The sequence below is a fragment of the Rhinatrema bivittatum genome, chromosome 10 (genome assembly GCF_901001135.1).
Source record: "Rhinatrema bivittatum chromosome 10, aRhiBiv1.1, whole genome shotgun sequence".
Lineage (NCBI taxonomy): Eukaryota > Metazoa > Chordata > Amphibia > Gymnophiona > Rhinatrematidae > Rhinatrema > Rhinatrema bivittatum.
Window position 1 is genome coordinate 41,534,924 of NC_042624.1, and position 22,279 is coordinate 41,557,202.

Here is a 22,279-nt window from a genome sequence, read left to right on the forward strand (position 1 = left end):
TCTCTCTCACACACATACACACACACACACACACTCACTCACCAGTCTCTCACTCCCATGCTTGTTCTCTCCACATGCACAGGCTTCTCATTCCCATAATCACTTTCTTTCTCTCTCACACACACACACACTCACCAGTCTCTCACTCCCATGTTCTCTTTCAGATATACAGGCTTCTCCCTCCCATGATGTGTCTCACACACACCCAGGTTTCTCACTCCCATGCTCACTCTTCACGTGCACAGGCTTCTCATTCCCATAATCACTTTCTCTCTGTTACACACACACCAGTCTCTCTCATTTCCATGCTCACTCTCCACGTGCACAGGCTTCTCATTCCCTGAATCACGTTCTCTCACATTCACACACACCAGTCTTTTTCTCTCACACACACCGTCACCTTACCAAGCAGTCTCTCTCTCTCATGCATGCACACTCACCCAGGTTTCTCACTCCCTTGCTTTTTTTTCACCCCCACAACACCAGGCTTCTTATGCCCATGCTTTCCCACATACCCAGACTTCTCACTTCCATGCTTTTTCTCTCTCACACACACACGCACACAGTCACCTCCCTGACTAATGTCTCACACTCTCACATACACATCAGTCATCTCCCTGAGCAATCACTTTCATTGTCTCTCACATACACACACACATCAGCTCTCTGATCAGTCAATCACACACAGGCTGGCTGGCTGCTTTTCTCTCTTTCTCTCACTCACTTCCTCTCCCCTCCCCCGGAGCACAAATGAGAGCTGCAGCAGCCCCCGCAGGCCAAGAAAGAAGAATCCCATCGGCCGCGGGAGGCTCATGCTGCTGACTCCTTTCTCGATTACCAGCTGCTTCAATTGCTCGGTAACTGATGCTGCAGCCGCCGCTGCTACTTTATCACGCGGCACGGCTCTTTCTCCTTCCCGCGCACCGCGTATCACTTCCTGTTCTGGGTCACGGGAGGGGGGGCAGGCGTGGGAAGAAGAAAAGGCCAGCCGCAGGTGCCACAGCTTCTTCTAGCACCGCTGCCGTTCCCACTGAGCTTGAACGTGCTGACAGCCCGGCGGCAACGGCAGCGGGAGAGACCGGGAGCGCACGACACACCTGCCAGTGCTTGGCGGCGCTGCGGACCGGCAAAACCCTCCCACGGCCCGATTTCTTTTTTTTATTTAAATAGCTTTTTGGCGCCCCCTTAGACCCGGGGCGGCCGCTCACCCCACCCACCCCTCGCTACGCCACTGGATATGTTCGTTCTTGTGTACATTGGTGAGGATACGTGCAGCAGCATTTTGTAGGAGTTGTAGCGGTTGGATAGTACTTTTTGGAAGCCCTTGGAGTATGGCATTGCAGTAATCTATTTTCGTGAGAATGATGGCTTGAAGTATGGTTCGAAAGTCATTTAGGTGTAGAAGGGGTTTGAGGTTTGTTTTTTTTTAGAGTGTGTAGTTTGAAAAATCCTTCTTTTAGAGTGGAATTTATGAAGTTCTTTAGATTGAAGTGGGTATCTAGAATAACCCCGAGGCTGCGGACGTGAGAGGAGAATAGGTTGGGTGGCACAGGGGAGTTAATAGATAGGAGATTAAGGGGTGTGTTGTTCGGAGAAATGGCAAGCAGTTCTGTTTTGGCTGTGTTGAGGGCGAGGAAGTTGTCAGTAAGTAGGGCATTAATGGCGGAGAGGGCTGATTCCCAGGTTTTGAGGGCATTTGTGAGTGTGTCGGTGATAGGGTTAAGGATCTGAATGTCGTCAGCATATATGAAATGTGGAAGACCAAGGTCAGAGAGAAGGTGGCAAAGGGGGAGGAGGTATATATTAAATAAGGTGGATGAAAGCGAGGATCCTTGGGGGACACCTTGTGCTAGAGTGTAAGATTTAGATTTGTGACTCCCCATTTTAACACTGTATTGACGATTATTGAGAAAGGATTGAAACCAGAGAAGAGCAGATCCTGTGATGCCGATTTCATGGAGGTTTTGGATTAATATCTTGTGGTTGACGGTATCAAAGGCGGAAGAGATATCAAGAAGGGCTAGGATGTAGGATTGACCGTTGTCTAGGGCTTTTAGGATGTGGTTGGTTAGTGAGATGAGGAGGGTTTCTGTGCTGTGGTGTTTCCGAAATCTGTATTGTGAGGGGAAAAGTATGTGGTTATCATTCAAGTAATCTGTTAATTGGCGATTTATGATTTTTTTCAAGGATGTGTGTTCTTGGGCCACGGCTTGACCCCAGAGGAACTCCAAAGAGGTGCTGCAGTAGGCGAGGCATGCCCAAGCATGGGCTGGACAGGAGCGAGGCTGGACTGAAGACTGGAGATACTGACCCTCCTCCAGACCTGCACGCTTCGGAAGACCAACAACGCAATGATGGTCTTATGAACAGTCCTCCGACCGTTCCAAGCCCTTTTGGACCTGCCGCAGGGTACGGCAAGAAGCGGCAGGCCGGATGGAGGCCAGGGCAGCGAAGACCGGAACATGGAGATTCAGACGAGACTCAGGGAAGAGGTACTTGGACACACAGACATAGACTTCAGGAACAAGGTACTTGGATGCACAGACGTAGACTCAGGAATGAGGTACTTGGATGCACAGACATAGACTCGGGTATACGGACAGTGGCGCGATCCCTCAGGGCGCCCTACTCAGCCAGTACTACTGGTCTGGTCACAGACCACCCTGTCCTACATCTGTGGGAGTGGGGCTAGCACAGGAAGGTACTTGACTTTCAGAAGACTCAGGAGTGAGGTACAAGGCTTTCAGAAGACTCAGGAACAAGGTAGTTGACTTTCAGAAGACTCAGGAACAAGGTACAAGGCTTGCATCATGAAGCGCCCTACTCAGCCCGCCCGTGGGGCTGGTCATGGACCACGACATGGCTTGCCACGGGGTACCAAGCTTGCAGAAGACTCAGGAACAAGGTACTTTGCTTTCAGAAGATTCAAGAGTGAGGTGAAGGCTTTCAGAAGACTCAGGAACAAGGTACTTGGCTTTCAGGAAACTCTGGAACAAGGTACAAGGCTTGCATCATGAAGTGCCCTACTCAGCCCGCCCATGGGGCTGGTCATGAACCACGACATGGCTTGCCACGGGGTACCAAGCTTACTGAAGACTCAGGAATGAGGAACCAGGGGTTCAGGAGAGCAAGACAGAATCACGGACTTCAGGATCAGGAGAATCAACATCGGGACTCGGTCATGGACATCAGAAACAACATCTGGACTGGAACACAGATACTGGAACAGGAGACAGACCTTAGGGCTGGAACACAGACATCTGGAACAGCAGGTGAACATCAGGACTGGAACGTAGACAATAAGACAAGACGAGGAGCTCCAACGAAGAACAGGAAACACAGGACCTTGAAGTGCTGGAACAAGGGCGACTCCTGGAGTGAAGCACAGCAGGATCCCAGGAGTGACCAACTCCTTATGAAGGCTAAGCTGGAAAGGACGCTGAGGCCTTTTGAAGGGCTGAAGAGGACAACGCCCAGGGAGGGGTCAGCAGAGGGCCACACCTGGCTGGCCCTTGAAAAACAGATGAGAGGCGCATGCCCGCGCCTAAGGAAGCTGGAGAGAAGAGAAGCAAGATCTGCCGGTGGTGTCCTCGGCCACGTGGAGGGCCCGAGGACACAAGGCAGGTAGCGGAGCAGCCCTGCCATGGAACTGATGGACGGCAGGCTGCAGGAGTGGCTCCATGCCATGAAGGCTGAAGCTGGAAGGACAGGAAGAGAAGAAGGGCTGGCTGCAGGAAGAGCAGGGAGCTGAAGGTGGCTGCAGGCCAAGGACCCGGGCTGAATCAGGCACCGGCAGGGGACGGCCTCCCTGCCGGCTGAAGACCCCGGCCTCGTGGGAACAGTTGCGGGGACGGCCCCAGCTGATTTGGGGAAGCAGGAGTGGCAGCGGCAGTCCCCAGCCGCATGAGGGAGCTCCCGGCGGCCCGACCCTGCAGCGCAGGGCTGGAGGCAGCCGAGGAGGAACCCGATGACGGTGGTACTCCCGCCGCGAAGGGAGCAGCGTCAGCGGCCCGACTGGCCGCTTGAAGGTAAGAGCCTGCCCGCGCTCCTCCCGGGCAGGATCGCAACAGAAGAAACAACATGCATTCCAAGACTTATATTGGCGTATAATGGAACAGGTTCCAGTTAATCCAAGAGGAGGTGACCCCAACAGTCTTTTGGATTTTTCGTTTAAATACGGTAGCCCCGCTTGGTTTAAATTGCGCAATCGAGTGGAATTCCTTACCCTAAGGTTTAGGGGACGGTTAATATGGTCATGCAACTTTTTCACTATATAACAGAGATCTGGGGAATACCGGAAGTAGAACGCAAAAAAAACGCCATAATGCTGCCCTGATTGTAAGTAGTACCTTTGGTTGCTCTGAAAAGCAAGTATTTCATTATTGTTGCAAATTATTTTCAATGATACATAAGAAGTATTTTTGTTTTCTTCTGACGCAGTGTATTAGCCCTTGACAAAGGACTTTTGCTGTCCACAACATGGCCCCGTGTCGGGCGTTGGTAATCTTACCTTGGAAATATTCGGGCATGGATTGATTTCTACGAGTACAAGATAAGTGCAATGATATTATATCAGTATATACATTTTAAATGGTGTTGGACTCTCATAGCAAAATATAAAAAAAAGGTTTTTCTGACCAATGATTATATATAAGGCAGAGTACGAAAGTCACAGTACTATACGATAATGCCTATTATGATGGTCAACATTTACAATTATTGCGTCTAGTTGATTAGCCAAGATCATTTGGGATTCCGTTGGTACATAGAAGTTGGTTGCTAACCCTTTCAGCACTCCTGCATTAACATTAGGTCGTCCTGTGCAAGATTTAACAAGTGTGTCACTTTTCTAATGGAACAAGATATATTTTCCAGGGTTTCCTGCATGGGGTGGGGCAATCTCTTTCAAGGCCCAATGCATTGCATTCTTCTAATACAAAATACTGAGCAATTACTCTTCTGTGTTAAAACTCATCTGTGCCATATAATCTTCAATTGAAGCTATAATTTCATTCATAGTGTGATACATTCTGTCCTCTGACTATACCTCCTTCTCCGAACCCAGGCCATGCTGCCGTGGTGAAGGGCTTTTAGCACTGATCAAATCTTCCCTCCAATCTCATAAAAAACCTTTAACTCAGATTCCCCCTTATGAAATTTTACTTATTACCACATCTATTTCAAACTTTGGGGGTCATTTTCTATAGCTTTCGAATGCGAAATGGGACTTTTCGCGTGCGATAGCTAGATCGGGGCGGATTTGGCACCGGAAGGGGAGGAGTTGGAGTGGCACCAGGGCGGATGCAGCAAAGACATCGCTGACAACGAAAAGGTAAGGCCCCTTATTGCCGCCAGTAACACACCCAATAGCGCCACCTTTCATGGTGGCGCTATTGGTTTGTGAAAGCTGGCAGCGATCGCACCGCGGTGGTGCGATCGCTGCCGGCTTTCACAGGCCCACCCCCACTTCACTCTCCCTCCCCCTGGTACCGCGAGATTCACTAAGGCCTGTGATTTTAGAAAATCCAAGCCTTTGTGATTATCTATTGTCCACCGGATCTTTTACACTATGACCCATCTCCTTTACTTAAAGCCATTTCAAACCTACCGGTTGACCTCTTGAAAACCATAATTGCCAGAGATTTCAGTATTCACTTTTCCTCCAACAATCTCCCTTCTGCATCCTCCTTTCTAGATGCCATGAGAGGCCTTGGTTGGGAACAACTTATTGATGCTCCCACTCACAAACTAGGCCATACCCTTGATCTTGTCTTCTGTAACCCTTGCTTTATTTCTATACCCCCAATTGCCTCTCCATATACCCTGTACCCTGATCTGATCACTCTCTCATCCATCTCTCTGTTAATATTAACAGCAGCTCCCCAGTTCAGGACAAAAAGATCCACCTTAGAAGAAAGAAAATAACTACAGAAACCTTTATTGAAGCTTTTCTACTGAATATGCCCTTAACAACAAGCTCTGATGTAAACACAACTGTATCTTCATGGAACTCTTCAATCAATACTACCCTTAATGCTATAGCTCCTCTAGTCCCTTATACTGTAAAACCAAAACTTCATGCACCCTGGTATTCTGTAGGGATGTGAATCGTTTTTCAACGATTAAAATTATCGTCCGATAATGTTAATATCGTCTTAAATCGTTATAGAACACGATACAATAGAAATTCTAACGATTTATCGTTAAAAATCGTTAAATCGTGTTAGTGCGCACTAACGGAAGTTAGTGCGCACTAACTCCCAGTTAGTGCGCACTAACTCGATTTAGTGCGCACTAACTGAAAATGATACAAATAAACACTTTCCAGGTCACTGAAGGTCAGTTAGGAATGAATATGTGTTCCTATTGGCTGGCTGCCCTCTTATCTATTGATGTTACCAAGGTTACCACTGAGGTGATGGTTGGGGGGATGGGAAATGGAACTGGAAACTAACGAACACCAACAGAAAATGAAACAAAGTGTTCACACTTCCCAGGTCAGTAAAGGTCACTTAGGAATGAATATGTATTCCTATTGGCTGGCTGTGCTCTTATCTATTGATGTTACCAAGGCTAACACTGAGGTAATGGTTGGGGGGATGTGAAATGGAAACAGTTGGAAGCTTGACAAAAAAAGTAATGTAATGATCAGCACTCACGTGACTAGAACTTGTTTGTTTATTATTTTTGTTAGCAGGCACCTGAAATGCTAGTGCATGTTGAATTTGCCAATCACTGTGCATTTTAGAAAGGTGGTCCTGGCTGGAACTGTACACAGTTCAAATATATGTAATTGATTGTTGGTAAGTGTAGATTTTAAGTGATTTTCCTGCACACAGTGCCCTAACCCCGGCACCAGGGGTGTTGTGATCTTCCTGCACACAGTGCCCTAACCCTGATACCAGTCTGAGACAGCTCCCTCCCTGCATTACTAGTGAGAGGCTGGCTTCACAGACAGGGGGGAGCTGCCTGACCCTCACTCCTGACTTCCCCCATGTCCCAGCTAGTGAATGGTGTGTGGGTGAGGGGGGGGGAGAGGATGGTGAAGTCTGAGACAGCTCCCTCCCTGCATTACTAGTGAGAGGCTGGCTTCACAGACAGGGGGGAGCTGCCTGACCCTCACTCCTGACTTCCCCCATGTCCCAGCTAGTGAATGGTGTGTGGGTGAGGGGGGGGGGAGGATGGTGAAGTCTGAGACAGCTCCCTCCCTGCATTACTAGTGAGAGGCTGGCTTCACAGACAGGGGGGAGCTGCCTGACCCTCACTCCTGACTTCCCCCATGTCCCAGCTAGTGAATGGTGTGTGGGTGAGGGGGGGGGAGAGGATGGTGAAGTCTGAGACAGCTCCCTCCCTGCATTACTAGTGAGAGGCTGGCTTCACAGACAGGGGGGAGCTGCCTGACCCTCACTCCTGACTTCCCCCATGTCCCAGCTAGTGAATGGTGTGTGGGTGAGGGGGGGGGGGGGGAGGATGGTGAAGTCAGACAGCTCCCTCCCTGCATTACTAGTGAGAGGCTGGCTTCACAGACAGGGGGGAGCTGCCGGACCCTCACTCCTGACTTCCCCCATGTCCCAGCTAGTGAATGGTGTGTGGGTGAGGGGGGGGGGGAGGATGGTGAAGTCTGAGACAGCTCCCTCCCTGCATTACTAGTGAGAGGCTGGCTTCACAGACAGGGGGGAGCTGCCGGACCCTCACTCCTGACTTCCCCCATGTCCCAGCTAGTGAATGGTGTGTGGGTGAGGGGGGGGGGAGGAGGATGGTGAAGTTTGAGACAGCTCCCTCCCTGCATTACTAGTGAGAGGCTGGCTTCACAGACAGGGGGGAGCTGCCTGACCCTCACTCCTGACTTCCCCCATGTCCCAGCTAGTGAATGGTGTGTGGGTGAGGGGGAGGGGGAGGATGGTGAAGTCTGAGACAGCTCCCTCCCTGCATTACTAGTGAGAGGCTGGCTTCACAGACAGGGGGGAGCTGCCTGACCCTCACTCCTGACTTCCCCCATGTCCCAGCTAGTGAATGGTGTGTGGGTGAGGGGGGGGGGGAGGATGGTGAAGTCTGAGACAGCTCCCTCCCTGCATTACTAGTGAGAGGCTGGCTTCACAGACAGGGGGGAGCTGCCGGACCCTCACTCCTGACTTCCCCAATGTCCCAGCTAGTGAATGGTGTGTGGGTGAGGGGGGGGGGGAGGAGGATGGTGAAGTCTGAGACAGCTCCCTCCCTGCATTACTAGTGAGAGGCTGGCTTCACAGACAGGGGGGAGCTGCCTGACCCTCACTCCTGACTTCCCCCATGTCCCAGCTAGTGAATGGTGTGTGGGTGAGGTGGAGGGGGAGGATGGTGAAGTCTGAGACAGCTCCCTCCCTGCATTACTAGTGAGAGGCTGGCTTCACAGACAGGGGGTAGCTGCCTGACACTCACTCCTGACTTCCCCCATGTCCCAGCTAGTGAATGGTGTGTGGGTGAGGGGGGGGGGGGAGGATGGTGAAGTCTGAGACAGCTCCCTCCCTGCATTACTAGTGAGAGGCTGGCTTCACAGACAGGGGGGAGCTGCCTGACCCTCACTCCTGACTTCCCCCATGTCCCAGCTAGTGAATGGTGTGTGGGTGAGGGGGGGGGGGGGAGGAGGATGGTGAAGTCTGAGACAGCTCCCTCCCTGCATTACTAGTGAGAGGCTGGCTTCACAGACAGGGGGGAGCTGCCTGACCCTCACTCCTGACTTCCCCCATGTCCCAGCTAGTGAATGGTGTGTGGGTGAGGGGGGGGGGGAGGAGGATGGTGAAGTCTGAGACAGCTCCCTCCCTGCATTACTAGTGAGAGGCTGGCTTCACAGACAGGGGGGAGCTGCCTGACCCTCACTCCTCCGGGGTGATCTTCCTGCACACAGTGCCCTATCCCTGATACCAGGGGTGTTGTGATCTTCCTGCATGCAGTGCCCTATCCCTATTAATACCAGGAGTGTTGTGATCTTCCTGCACGCAGTGCCCTATCCCTAATACCAGGGGTGTTGTGATCTTCCTGCATGCAGTGCCCTATCCCTGATACCGGGATGTGTGCAAGAAGATCCCAACACCCCCGGTATCAGGAATAGGGCACTGTGTGCAGGAAGATCACAATACCCCTGGTATCAGGGTTAGGGCACAAGTTCTAGTCACATTGACTGATCACATTACTTGTTTTGTCAAGCTACCAACTGTTTTCCATTTCCCATCCCCCATATACTGTCAGTGGGAAGCTTGGTAACATGAATAAATAAGAGGGCAGCCAATAGGAATACATATTCATTCCTAAACTGACCTTAACTGACCTGAAAAGTGTCAAATTGTATCATTTTCAGTTAGTGCGCACTAACTCTCCGTTAGTGCGCACTAACTCCCGTTAGTGCGCACTAACTCGAGTTAGTGCGCACTAATCGGAAAAAACGATTTTTAACGATTTTTTAACTAAAAAATCGTGCCTAACACGATTTTCTTGCCCTGCCACACGATTTCTATCGTTAAGACGATATGGAAAACGATTCACATCCCTAGTATTCTGCATCTTTATGAACACTGAAAACTACTCGTAGGCATCATGAACTTTATTGACGCAAATCTCATACAACCGCTGCCAAAAACTAATTTTTTTGTTGTTTGAGAAAATATAAAAAAGAAATAGACACTGCTAAAAAGCCCTTCTATTCCCCAAAAACATAATCACTGCCAATGGAAATCTTTCTATTCTTTTCAATAATGTCTAACAACTATTCCTCGAATCGATCACTCCAATGTTTATGACGCTCTTTGTAATCACATAGCAACCCATTTTCTAGAATAAATCTTTAAAATTACCAGTAATTTTCCACAATCCACTAATCATCAACCAAACTTCCCTCCACTCATTTGCACTTGGCCTGTGTTCCCACATGTAGATCCCTTACCTATCACTTGTATATTACACAAAACTAAAATCTTATCATCTCCATTCAATCTCTGTCCTGGTCAACTACTAAAAGCTTTAAGTGACTTTGCAAGTCCTTTTCTATCAACTTGTTAACCAATCTTTAGACTTTGGCATCTTCCCAAAATGCTTAGGCAAACATCCATTCGTCCAATCCCTAAGAAAAAAATGAGAAAATTACAAATGTTGTTAAATTATGTTCTATTGCATCTCTCACCTCTCTGGCAAAAATACTTTAATTTGTAGTCTTTCATCAACTCTCTATCTCTCTGAAAATGTTCTCCTTCATCCAAATCAACATGAATTCCGTAAAGGCCATAGTACAGAGACATTATTACTTTCCTCTTTTGACTCCTTAATAAGAGGTTTTGATGCCAACACTGATTATGTCCTAGTGCTTCTAGTTATCTCAGCTGTCTTTGATACACTAAACCACCAAATCCTTCTTCACCAATTGCAGTCCATTGGCTTGACACACCGTTTTAAACTGGTTTCACTCATACCTATTGAACCTTCTTCATCAGATCAATATTGGTCCTTATTTATCCAACTGGTACATCCATGCATCTGGTGTCCCTCAGGCTCATCACTTTCCACTATTTTATTCAACATCTACAAAATCCTGTTATGCCATCTCCTCAACAGTCTCAACATTCAATTTAGGATCTATGCAGATCAATGCGAATAAATACCCAAAAATAGCAAGAAAAGTTGAACTAAACAAATTAATTCAAATTCTGCTATTGTGTAGAGCTTATATCCAATCTCTCAATGGAGGTGTATAGCGACCATCATATAGTGCCACTGATAGCTTGCGGCTTATAAGTGAAGCCGCAGCTGAGAGAAATCTTAGTAGGTAGCACACAGCTTTGTGCACCGTGTACAACTTTTCAAACCAGCTTATAGGCTGACCGCACCAGAGTAACCCAAATATTTTGCAGCAGATCTTATCCTGACGCTGCCAGAGGAAGGAGTTTCATACTCCGAAACACCGCAGTAGGACGACGTACTTCAGGACTGCATAAGAGATTGTCACATTTGTGGATTTCCAGAGATAAGTGCACGTTATAACTTTCACAGACAATGCATTCCTCTGATGAAGTATAGCTCCTTTTGTGAGAATACATGGATTTGATATAAGTGACCTATGATTAGAAAGCCCCAGTGCTTCGTGGGCTTCACTTATACGCTGCAAGCTATCAGTGGCACTATGATGGTCGCTATACACCTCCATTGAGAGATTGGATATAAGCTCTACACAATAGCAGAATTTGTATTAATTTGTTTGGATCTATGCAGATGACATCCAGTTCTTTGTACCTTACTCTTCATCCTGGTCTACCATACTCTCTACCGTATGTCTACATATTGAAACCAGTAATACATGGTTATCCCATAACTGCCTCAAATTAAACACTTCTAAAATACAAATCCTTCACCTCTCAACTATCCCTCATTTCGCCTGTAGCCCCCATCGCACCTATTTCTAGATGACGTGCCTATTCCAATTGTGTCAAAAGCACGAAACCTTGGGGTAACCATGTCTTATCAAATCTCAACCACTTAGAAATTATTTTTTCAAACTTCACATGTTAAAACGTCTCCATCCCTTATTATTTGTTAATGAATTTGCACTGTCCTACAATCTCTTATTCTTACAGGCATAGACTATTGTAACGCCCTCTATCTTGGTCTTCACAACAATGTACTTCATCCTTTACAACTTATCCAGAATACGGCTGCATGCATTCTAACTGGTATCTCTCAGAAAGATCACATAACTCCAATTCTATACTCACTACATTGGCTTCTGGTTCAGTACAGAATACAATATAAAGTCTTATCTATAATACACAACCTAATTTATAATGATTCTTCTACCTGGCTCTGTTCACTTCTCTGCATCTACCAACCTATCAGGAAGTTACGTTCTTTGCATAGAAACCTTCTAGAAATACCGTCTGGCCAGGCTTGATATCACCAGAAGACGCGCCTTCTCAGTTACCAGCCCCTCGCTCTGGAACTCTATCCCAGCTCACTTAAGGCAGAAGAAATTTAAAGGCACAAGGAATAAAAAAAAAAAAAACCCCTAAAGGCACATTTGTTCTCAGTGGCCTTTAGATTGCTCTCTATTGCTCAGTAGGCATTTCACGACATTTGTTACACCTCTATAATTTTTCTTTGACTTTGCCAGGCCTCAGACCATGATTATATTCCTTTCTATCCCCCATTTTATTTTTCAAAGTTTTTTTGATATTTCTTTTTATGTTATCTTAGTTATGTATATTAATAGATGTAAACCGTTTTGACTGACGTTTGTTGTAAAAGTGGTATATAAACCCTTTTTTAAATAAATAAATAAATAAATAAATAAATATAAACATTGACATCCCCTCCCCCCCAACTATTTATCATATGATAGAGCAATAATATATAAACATCAAAATCTATCTCTGATTATTACAACCCAATCACAGAAAACAAATGAAGCAGAAGACATGTTTCACTTTACCAAATAATGAAATAACCAAATGGCAGTAATATAAGTATAGTAGGAAACACAGCATGCAATGTATTCCTTTTTTTCAAAAAAGCAATATGGAATGTGCATTACACAAGGTCTATATTCAAAAGAGAATACAGGCCGCATCATTCTTTGGGTCCAGCTTGCCTGAGGGGCCCGAAATGCCATACCTTGCCGGTTTCCGGATCTGCTGTTGTCGGTGACGTCCGAGAAGGAGGAGCCAAGTAGACTATAAAAACCTATCTACCCCGGCGGACGTTGACGCATCATTCTTTGGGTCCAGCTTGCCTGAGGGGCCCGAAACGCCATACCTTGCCGGTTTCCGGATCTGCTGTTGTCGGTGACGTCCGAGAAGGAGGAGCCGGGTAGACTATAAAAACCTGTCTACCCCGGCGGACGTTGCCGCATCATTCTTTGGGTCCAGCTTGCCAGCTTGCCTGAGGGGCCCGAAATGCCATACCTTGCCGGTTTCCGGATCTGCTGTTGTCGGTGACGTCCGAGAAGGAGGAGCCGGGTAGACTATAAAAACCTATCTACCCCCGGCGGGACGTTGACGCATCATTCTTTGGGTCCAGCTTGCCTGAGGGGCCCGAAACGCCATACCTTGCCGGTTTCCGGATCTGCTGTTGTCGGTGATGTCCGAGAAGGAGGAGCCGGGTAGACTATAAAAACCTGTCTACCCCGGCGCGACGCCACCGGCGCGACGGTTAAGCCGCACGCAGTGAAGGGGCATGCTCGGCTTTGTCCGGCTTCGTCCGGATTGGACGGCATTGGGCGGCAATGGACGTAATTCCTGAATGAGAAGATGCGGTCTTAGCGAACGGCGGCAAGTTAAGTAAAACTGTTTTTCCTCCTTGTTTGATTTGGGAACAGACTTGTTCATTATTACTTGGTGAAGAGGTTACTAATTGCAACTGATTTGTTCTGGGAGTTTTGCCATGCCTCATTCCAAGAGGAAGGCAAAAATAAGACCATGACCTCTACCCCTGTGAAGTTATACCAGTCTACCATTCCTGACTGTTTCCAAACTCCCTCAGAGAGAACACCGGTTGGGGCCGCTAGTAATATGAGCCAGGAGCAGGAGAATATTACTTTGGCCAGTGAAACATCTCTAACCCCCGGTGCCCCGCAGAGACCGGCTCCCCCAGCCAAGGAACCTGAAAAAGCTATAATATCAGCGGAAGCCATACCTGAATCTCCTAGAGAAGTTGGGCTTCCAACAAAGAGCTCTAAGGACAATGAAAATCAAAAGTCCTGGGAGGGCAAGGGAGGCTTGGATCCAGGAGGAGGAACTGAGTGTTTGCAACAACTTGGAGAAACAGTATCAAAGAAAGCAATGTCAGAAATAATGGAGATAACTCCTAAGAAACTTACTCTAGAAGAGTTGGGTCTGATGATTATGAAAATGCAAAAATCGATAAATAATTTGACTCTGAATGTGCAGGAAGTTCTGTATAAGAATGTTTGTATGCAAAGTAACATAGAATGTTTAGAGAAAAATACTACTGATTTAGATGAGAAACTGGGAGAAATAAAGAAAATTCAGGTTAACTTAATAAAGTCAGTTCAAGAACATGAAGGGAAATTAGAAATGATAGACAACCAGAACAGGAAACTGAATTTAAGAATACTACATTTTCCTATAGTTCATCTGGTGACACCAGTGGACTTGTTTAATAGTTATTTAAAAAACATTTTAAAGTATTCTGAAAATTCAATTCCTAAGCTGTCTAAATCCTATTACTTACTACAACAACAGAGTAAGGAAAATGATAATGTTAAATCTTTGGAAAGTTTTTAACCTGACAGAATTTCTGGAAAAATCATACGAATCAAACATTGAAAATAGAGCAACCCTTTTGGTGCAGTTTCAATCTCAAGCAGAGAGAGATGAGGTGTTAAAACTTCATTTCGGACAACAAAAACAAAACTTCTATGGTGTTCCAGTGAGAATATTTCCTGATGTTATTCGCACAACACAGATAAGGAGAAAAAATTTTATAGCACTCCGGAAGGAAGTACAAGAAAAGGGAGCACAGTTCTCCTTACGATATCCATGTAAGTGCTATATAAAATATCAAGGAAATTCATATATCTTTAATTTTCCAGACCAATTACGTGCATTTCTTGATAATCACTCCTAAGGGTTGTATGAAAAAGTGGGATAAATGGAATGTATGAGGGAGTACAAGGAGGTTTATACTTGTAATATTTTTCTTTTTAATTTGCTCCAATAGTTTACATCTTGTCAAAGTTCACTAATATTATTCTTAATATTATCCTAGCAACTGATACAATTCGAGGAAATTTTTGTATTGTAAGTGAATTTTTCACAGTTTTCTTTTCTCCTTACCTCTGTATCAGAATTACTGTTTGTAATAGATAAAGAAATGCAATAAAAATAAAATTTAAAAAAAAAAAAAAGAGAATACAAATGTTTTTGACTCCACCCATCAAATGTTGACAGTCTTGCAAGCCAGTATTCTCCTGTATATGGAATGACTTCAGTGTGCCACCAGGATGCTATCCTGTGCCAGCCTGCAGGATCAATGCCTTCAAAACGAACTGTTCAGTTTGTATAATTGGGACATGAACTGAAATTGTTCACTGTCAAAACACAAGTAGATAAATTAAAAAACACTGTATAGACACTGAGGAACCTTATTTTGATGGGGAGGGGCTTAAGGGGGGGGAGTTATAGTTCAAAATATTGTCAGACAAGATTGTATGATACAGTAATGTTATATTTGTTGTGTGACAACTATGAATATGTTGTAACATATCGCTTTTGGATGATCCATTGTATTTCTGTCTTACATAATAAAAATAATTTTGAAAAAGAAAATTAGAAAACATTGATTGAAAAGCTCTAGCCATATGTTTAGCAATACATAGTCATGGGCCCTGAAATCTCAAGGTGATTGGGAACAGAGGAGCTAGTGTTAAGAGACAGTAAAGAAAAAAAAAAGATGCGTGCATTTTTATAGTATGTTACTGCAATTGTCAATGTAAAACCGAGTGTGAAATTGGAACACCATAACTAATTGAGTAATTGTGTATTCAATGTTTTCAACACTAATCAGTTGAATAGAATATAAAACAAAATGATTCAGACATTTAATTTATTGAAATTACAGAATTACAGAGTCTGCAAACTTGAGGGGTATTTCTATATTCTCAGCAAGAGCTGATATTCAATGGACGAATGGTGAAAAACCCTGACAAATCTTACACTTCATAATGAAACTATTTATATTACCACCGAGATCCACAGATAATAACTCTCTCTGTACCAAGACCTGCTTTGTAATACATAAAGAGGGCAATTTTCAAAGGTTATTATACATATAAACATGCAACAATGGTTGAACATTGCCCCCCCCCCCACACACACACACACCCCGACCCCCATGTTCGGAACAATTTGGAATGATGTATCTTTGAAGGATGCTAGGAGAACAGGGAAAATAGGGAAGCCCATTAGAAATGTTGCAATAAATGCCAAAGTGGACCAGGTATCTTTAAGTAAAGTGTAGAAATATTCCAAATTATCCCTGTCAACTGATGAGCAGGTTTTTAATAAAAACAAAAAACATACTTTGAAATGTCTGTATACAAATGCTTGAAGGCTAAAAAAATAAGATGGGAGAGTTAAAGTGTCTAGCACTGAATAAGGAAGTAAATATAATTGGCATCTCAGAGATCTGGTGGGAGAAGGCTAACCTATGGGACTCTGTGATACCAGAGTATAAATTATATCAAAATGATAGGATGGATCAAATTGATGGAGGGGTGCTAAGGAGAGCATTGAGTCAAACAGGATAAAAGTTCTACAGGAAGCAAAATGCAATTTTGAATCTTTATGGACTGAAATTCCAGGTGAAAAGGGTAATAAAATAGTAGTGGGAGTGTAATACCGTCCACTTGGCCAGAATGAACAGATAGACAATGAAATACTAAAATAAATTAGATAAGCTAACAAAACCAGTAGCACTGTAATAATAGGTGATTTCAATTACTCCAGTATTGACTGTGCGAATGTTACATCAAGACATTCTAGAGAAGTAAAGTTCTAAATGAAATAAATGACCACTTCATGAAACAACTGGTACAAGAACCAACAAGAGAGGAAACTATTTTAGACCTAGCAGTACACAGAATTTGGTGCAAGAGGTAACAGCATTGGAGCTACTTGGTAATAGTGATCACCATATTAACAAATTTGACAATAACTGGAGGGAACATACTAAAGAAATCTACTGTGACAGCATTTAACTTTCAAAAAGGTGACTATAATAAAATGAGGAAAATGGTTACGGAAAAACTGAAAGGAGAAACTACAAAGGTTAAGAGTTTAGCTCAGGCATGGATGTTGTTTAAAAATACTAACAAAGAACAAGGTGTCCAGAACAATTATGTAAATTTATATACGCCAAAAGATTGTTGGACTGCTGCCGTCTGGATCTGCTAATCAGTCAGACCCAAATGCGGCAAAGTCGCATTAATTTATTAAGTATTTTTGTAGTTTCATGAAAAATATTGCCTTAGGGAATAAAGAAGCCACCCTGGGCTTTTGATCAAGTCACCAAAAATAATGGCTGTACTTAGCTTTAGTGATAAAGATATAGTCCTGACGTGATCACGTTTCGGACCCTATGGGTCCTGCTTCAGGGGTCGGAGTTTCAATCCTCCAAAGTAGATATATAATATTGATCCCAACCGGCAAGTAGAACGGCGTTTTCAGTCCCAAAATTCATAGGCGGTCCGCTTTCGGACCTGCTAATGCAAATGGCGGCGATGCAGGGTATTTAAATATATCCGCCGGATATGATGTAATAGCAGAAGTCAATCAAATACTTCAACCGGGCGGCAAGAGGCTTTTGACAGGAACTTGATGAATAATAGACACGGAACCCATAAAGAATTTACATATGTATTCTAAATGTGGAGACACGTGATGATAGAAAATTAAGGAGTGGAACCAAAATTCTAACCATATACACGTACACAGATAAACACCTAACAGCTAGGTCAAAGTATACCAGTTAATTTTTTCATTCAGTCCCCCCGGATCTACAGTTTGCAAGGTGAAGATCCAATATTGTTCACGTAAGTTAAGACGTTGTTGAATATCTCCTCCGCGTATACCAGGATATACTTTTTCAATGATGGACCATTTTAAATCCACAAACTCATGCTTTGCTGCCATGCAGTGTTGAACCAAAGGGGCAGTTATTTTGTTGTTCTTTATGCAACTGCGATGCTCAATGAGCCTTGTTCTTATTTTCCTCTTGGTTCGACCTACGTAAACAAGGTCACACGGACATTGTATGATGTAAATTACACTGTCAGTCTCACATGTAGTGGTGGCCCTCAATTTAATGGTAATCTTGTGGTTAGGAGAATGCCATAGTGCGCCCACTATGGTTTGACTGCAAAGATCACATTTGCCACAGGATTGATGTCCTCCTCCTCTTGGAGCAGGAGGGGTTGAGTCAAAGGCTGTGTACGTGTATATGGTTAGAATTTTGGTTCCACTCCTTAATTTTCTATCATCACGTGTCTCCACATTTAGAATACATATGTAAATTCTTTATGGGTTCCGTGTCTATTATTCATCAAGTTCCTGTCAAAAGCCTCTTGCCGCCCAGTTGAAGTATTTGATTGACTTCTGCTATTACATCATATCCGGCGGATATATTTAAATACCCTGCATCGCCGCCATTTGCATTAGCAGGTCCGAAAGCGGACCGCCTATGAATTTTGGGACTGAAAACGCCGTTCTACTTGCCGGTTGGGATCAATATTATATATCTACTTTGGAGGATTGAAACTCCGACCCCTGAAGCAGGACCCATAGGGTCCGAAACGTGATCACGTCGGGACTATATCTTTATCGCTAAAGCTAAGTACAGCCATTATTTTTGGTGACTTGATCAAAAGCCCAGGGTGGCTTCTTTATTCCCTAAGGCAATATTTTTCGTGAAACTACAAAAATACTTAATAAATTAATGCGACTTTGCCGCATTTGGGTCTGACTGATTAGCAGATCCAGACGGCAGCAGTCCAACAATCTTTTGGCGTATATAAATTTACATAATTGTTCTGGACACCTTGTTCTTTGTTAGTATTGCTACTGCTGGTTTCCAGTGTTTTGGGCTGTTTGTGTTGTTTAAAAATACCATTTTGGAAGCCCAGACCAGATGTATTCCATACATTTGAAAAGGTGGAAGGAAGGCTAAATAACTATCAGCATGGTTAAAAGGTGAGGTGACAGAGGCTATAATATATTAAAAAAACCCAACATCTTTCATGAAATGGAAAAGGGATCCAAATGAAGAAAACAGGAAACTGCATAGACACTGGCAAGTCAGATGCAAAGTATTGATAAAGAAGGGAAAAAGAGAATTTGAAAAGAAGCTTGTCATGGAAGAAAAAACTCATAATAAAAACTTTTCGGGTACATTTGAGGTAAAAAGCCTGCGAGGGCGTCAGTTGGACCATTAGATGATCAAAGGGTAAAGGGGGCACTTAGGGCCTCATTTTCTAAAGTATTGCAGGCCTGTGATACTTTAGAAGATGAGGGGCGGGGGGCTGAAACGGGGGGCGGGCCTGTGCTAGCCGGCAGCGATCGCACCGTCGCGCTGCGATCATTGCCGGTTTCGCACCCAATAGCGCCACCATAGGAGGTGTAGCTATTGGGAGCGAAATAGGCAGCGAAAAGGCACCTACCTTTTCGCTGTTCACGGCGTCAGCGCAGAGTCAGCCCCGGTGACGCCCCGACTCCTCCTCTTCCTGGGCCGACTCCGCCCCCATCCTGGTATCGCACACGATAAGGGACTTTTCGCATGTGAAAGGTCCCTTATCGCGTGCGAGCAGCTTAGAAAATGAGGCCCTTAGTGATGATAAAGCTATAGCAGAGAGACTATAATTCTTTGCTTTGGTATTCTACTGAGGAAGATGTAAGTATTCACTGAGGAAGTAAGAGAAATACTCATGCCAGAAATATTTGGTGGAACTGAAACAAACCTCAGTGAATCTGGAAGATAAACTAGGGCAAATTGACAAAGAGTAGCAAATTACTAGAGATGTGCTTCGGGTAAAAATTTTGTGAATGGCTTCATTTTGGGGCCCCCCGCAGGAATTTCGTTTTTCCCGTGGTTTGGGTTTTTTTGGGAGGGGGCCACGATTTTCGGGTTAGTGCTCACTATCGGGAGTTAGTCCGCGCTAACTCCTGATAGTGCACACTAAGTTAGTGCGCACTATCGGGAGTTAGCGCGCACTAACGAAAAAATTAAATTGTTTTTCAGTTCTCCCAAACCATTCCAAATTAGGCAATTTTGTTGAAATTTCGTTGAAATTGCCTAATTCAGGAAAAACGATTGCACAGCCCTACAAATTACCTGGACCAGATGGTATACATCCCAGTGTGCTGAAAGAACTGAGAAATTAAATTGCAGACCTGCTATTGGAAATTTGTAAACTATCAGTAACATCATTTATTGTACCTGAAGACTGGAGGGTTGCCAATGTAATGCCAATTTTTAAAAAGGGATCAAGGGGTGATCCAAGAAACTACAGATCAGTGAGTCTGACATCCATGCCAGGTAAAATGGTAGAAACTTTCATAAAGAACAAAATAGCTTAACATATAGATAGGCATATTTTAATGGTTCAACGCCAATATGGATTTTGCCAAGGGAAGTCTTACCTCACAAATTTGCAACATTTTTATGAGGGAGTAAACATGTGGATAAAGGTGAGCCAATTGATGTAATATATCTGGATATCCAGAAAGCATTTGACAAGTCTGTCATCAGAGACTTCTTAGGAAATTAAAATGTCATGGGTTAGGAGGTAGTGTCCTAATATAGATTGCCAATTGGTTAAAAGATAGAAAACAGAGAGTAGGGATACATAGTACATTTTCCCAATGGAGAAAAATGACTAGTGGAGTGCCCCAGGGATCTGTTCTTTTTAATATAATTTTAAATGACCTGGAAATGGGAACAATAAGTGAGGTGATCAAATTTGCCAATGATGCAAATTATTAAGAGTTGTTAAATTGTAAGAGTATTGTGAGAAATTGCAAGAGGACAAAGCAAAATTGGAAGAATGAGCATGCAAATAGCAAATTAAATTTAATGTGGACAAGTGCATAATGATGCACCTAGGGAAGAGTAACCCAAATTATGGCTATACAATTCAAGGTTTCATATTAGGAATCACAACTCAGGAAAAGGCTCTAGGTGTCATCATTGAAAATATGTTGAAATCATCTGCTCAGTGTGCAGCAGCAATCAAGAAAGCAAATAGAATGCTAGGGATTATTAGGACATCATAATGCCTCTGTATTGCGCCATTGTGCAACCTCATCTTGAGTATTGTGTGCAGTTCTGATCCCCATATCTCAGAAAAGATATAGCAGAATTAGAAAAATTAGAGAAGGGTAATCAAAATGATAAAGGGGATGGAATAATTCCCCTATGATGAAAGGCTAAAAAGATTAGAACTCCAGCTTGGAGAAGAGATGGCTGTGGGGAGATATGATAGATGTCTATGAAATAATAAGTGGAATGGAAAGGGTAAACATTAAACTGTGTTTACTATTTTGAAAAATACAAAGAACAGGGGACATAAAATGAAATTACTAATGAGAAATTTTTTTTTATTCAACACATAATTAAGCTCTGGAATTTGTTGTCAGAGGATGTGATGAAAGCTATTAGTGTAGCTGTGTTTAAAGTTCCTGGAGGAAAAGCCCATTAACCATTATTAAGATAGAATTGCAGAAATCCTCTGCTTATTCTTGGGATCAGCAGCTTGGAATCTATCTATCCTTGGGATCTTGCCAGGGACTTGTGACTTGGATTGGCCACTGTTGGAAACAGGGCCGGCAGAAGCATTAGGAAGGGGAGGCAGTGGCCTAGGGTACTGGAAGTGGCCATGGTAGCAGAGTAGCTGATAAGGGCAGCAGTTTTGAAAGGACGGATGAGATGAGAAGTGGCATGGGTGAGGCATGGAGCTGGAGGGCGTTTTCCATTTTTGGGTATGTTTTTCTTTGAGGAGCTGGGTTCCTCTGTCGTGTGTGATGAAAGAGAGAGAGAGATCATATGACAACATCACCGGTTAGGATGGCTGGACACTCTTCCACCAACACTGGTTGGAAACAGGATACAGGGCTTGATGGACCTTGGTGTGTCCCAATATGACAAGTCTTATGTTCTTATGTTCTAAAGATTATGCCCATTGTCACATAGCACAGATAATTTTAACCACTCTTAAACATAGAAACATAGAAATGACGGCAGAAGAAGACCAAACGGCCCATCCAGTCTGCCCAGCAAGCTTCACATTTTTTTCTCATACTTATCTGTTTCTCTTAGCACTTTGGTTCTATTTCCCTTCCACCCCCACCATTAATGTAGAGAGCAGTGATGGAGCTGCAACCAAGTGAAATATCAAGCTTGATTAGTTATGGGTAGTAGGGGAAGTAGGGGAAGTAACCGCCGCAATAAGCAAGCTACACCCATGCCCATCTGCTTTACCCAGACCGTGCCATTCAGCCCTTATTGGTTGTTTTTCTTCTCCCCTGCCGTTGAAGCAGGGAGCTATGCTGGATATGCTTGTAGTATCAGTTTTTCATCTCCCCTGCCGTTGAAGCAGAGAGCCATGCTGGATATGCGTGAAGTATCAGTTTTTCTTCTCCCCTGCCGTTGAAGCAGGATATGCATTGAAAGTGAAGTATCAGGCTTATTTGGTTTGGGGTAGTAACCGCCGTAACAAGCCAGCTACTCCCCGCTTTGTGAGTGCGAATCCTTT

General features: G+C 44.3%; 1 protein-coding gene across 3 annotated transcripts in view; it reads right to left on the bottom strand.

Moving 5' to 3' along the window:
* The window catches only part of PLPPR5 (phospholipid phosphatase related 5), a 755,539-nt gene that overhangs the window by 427,267 nt on the left and 305,993 nt on the right, over nt 1-22,279 (bottom strand). The gene's annotated exons all lie outside the window — the stretch shown is intronic.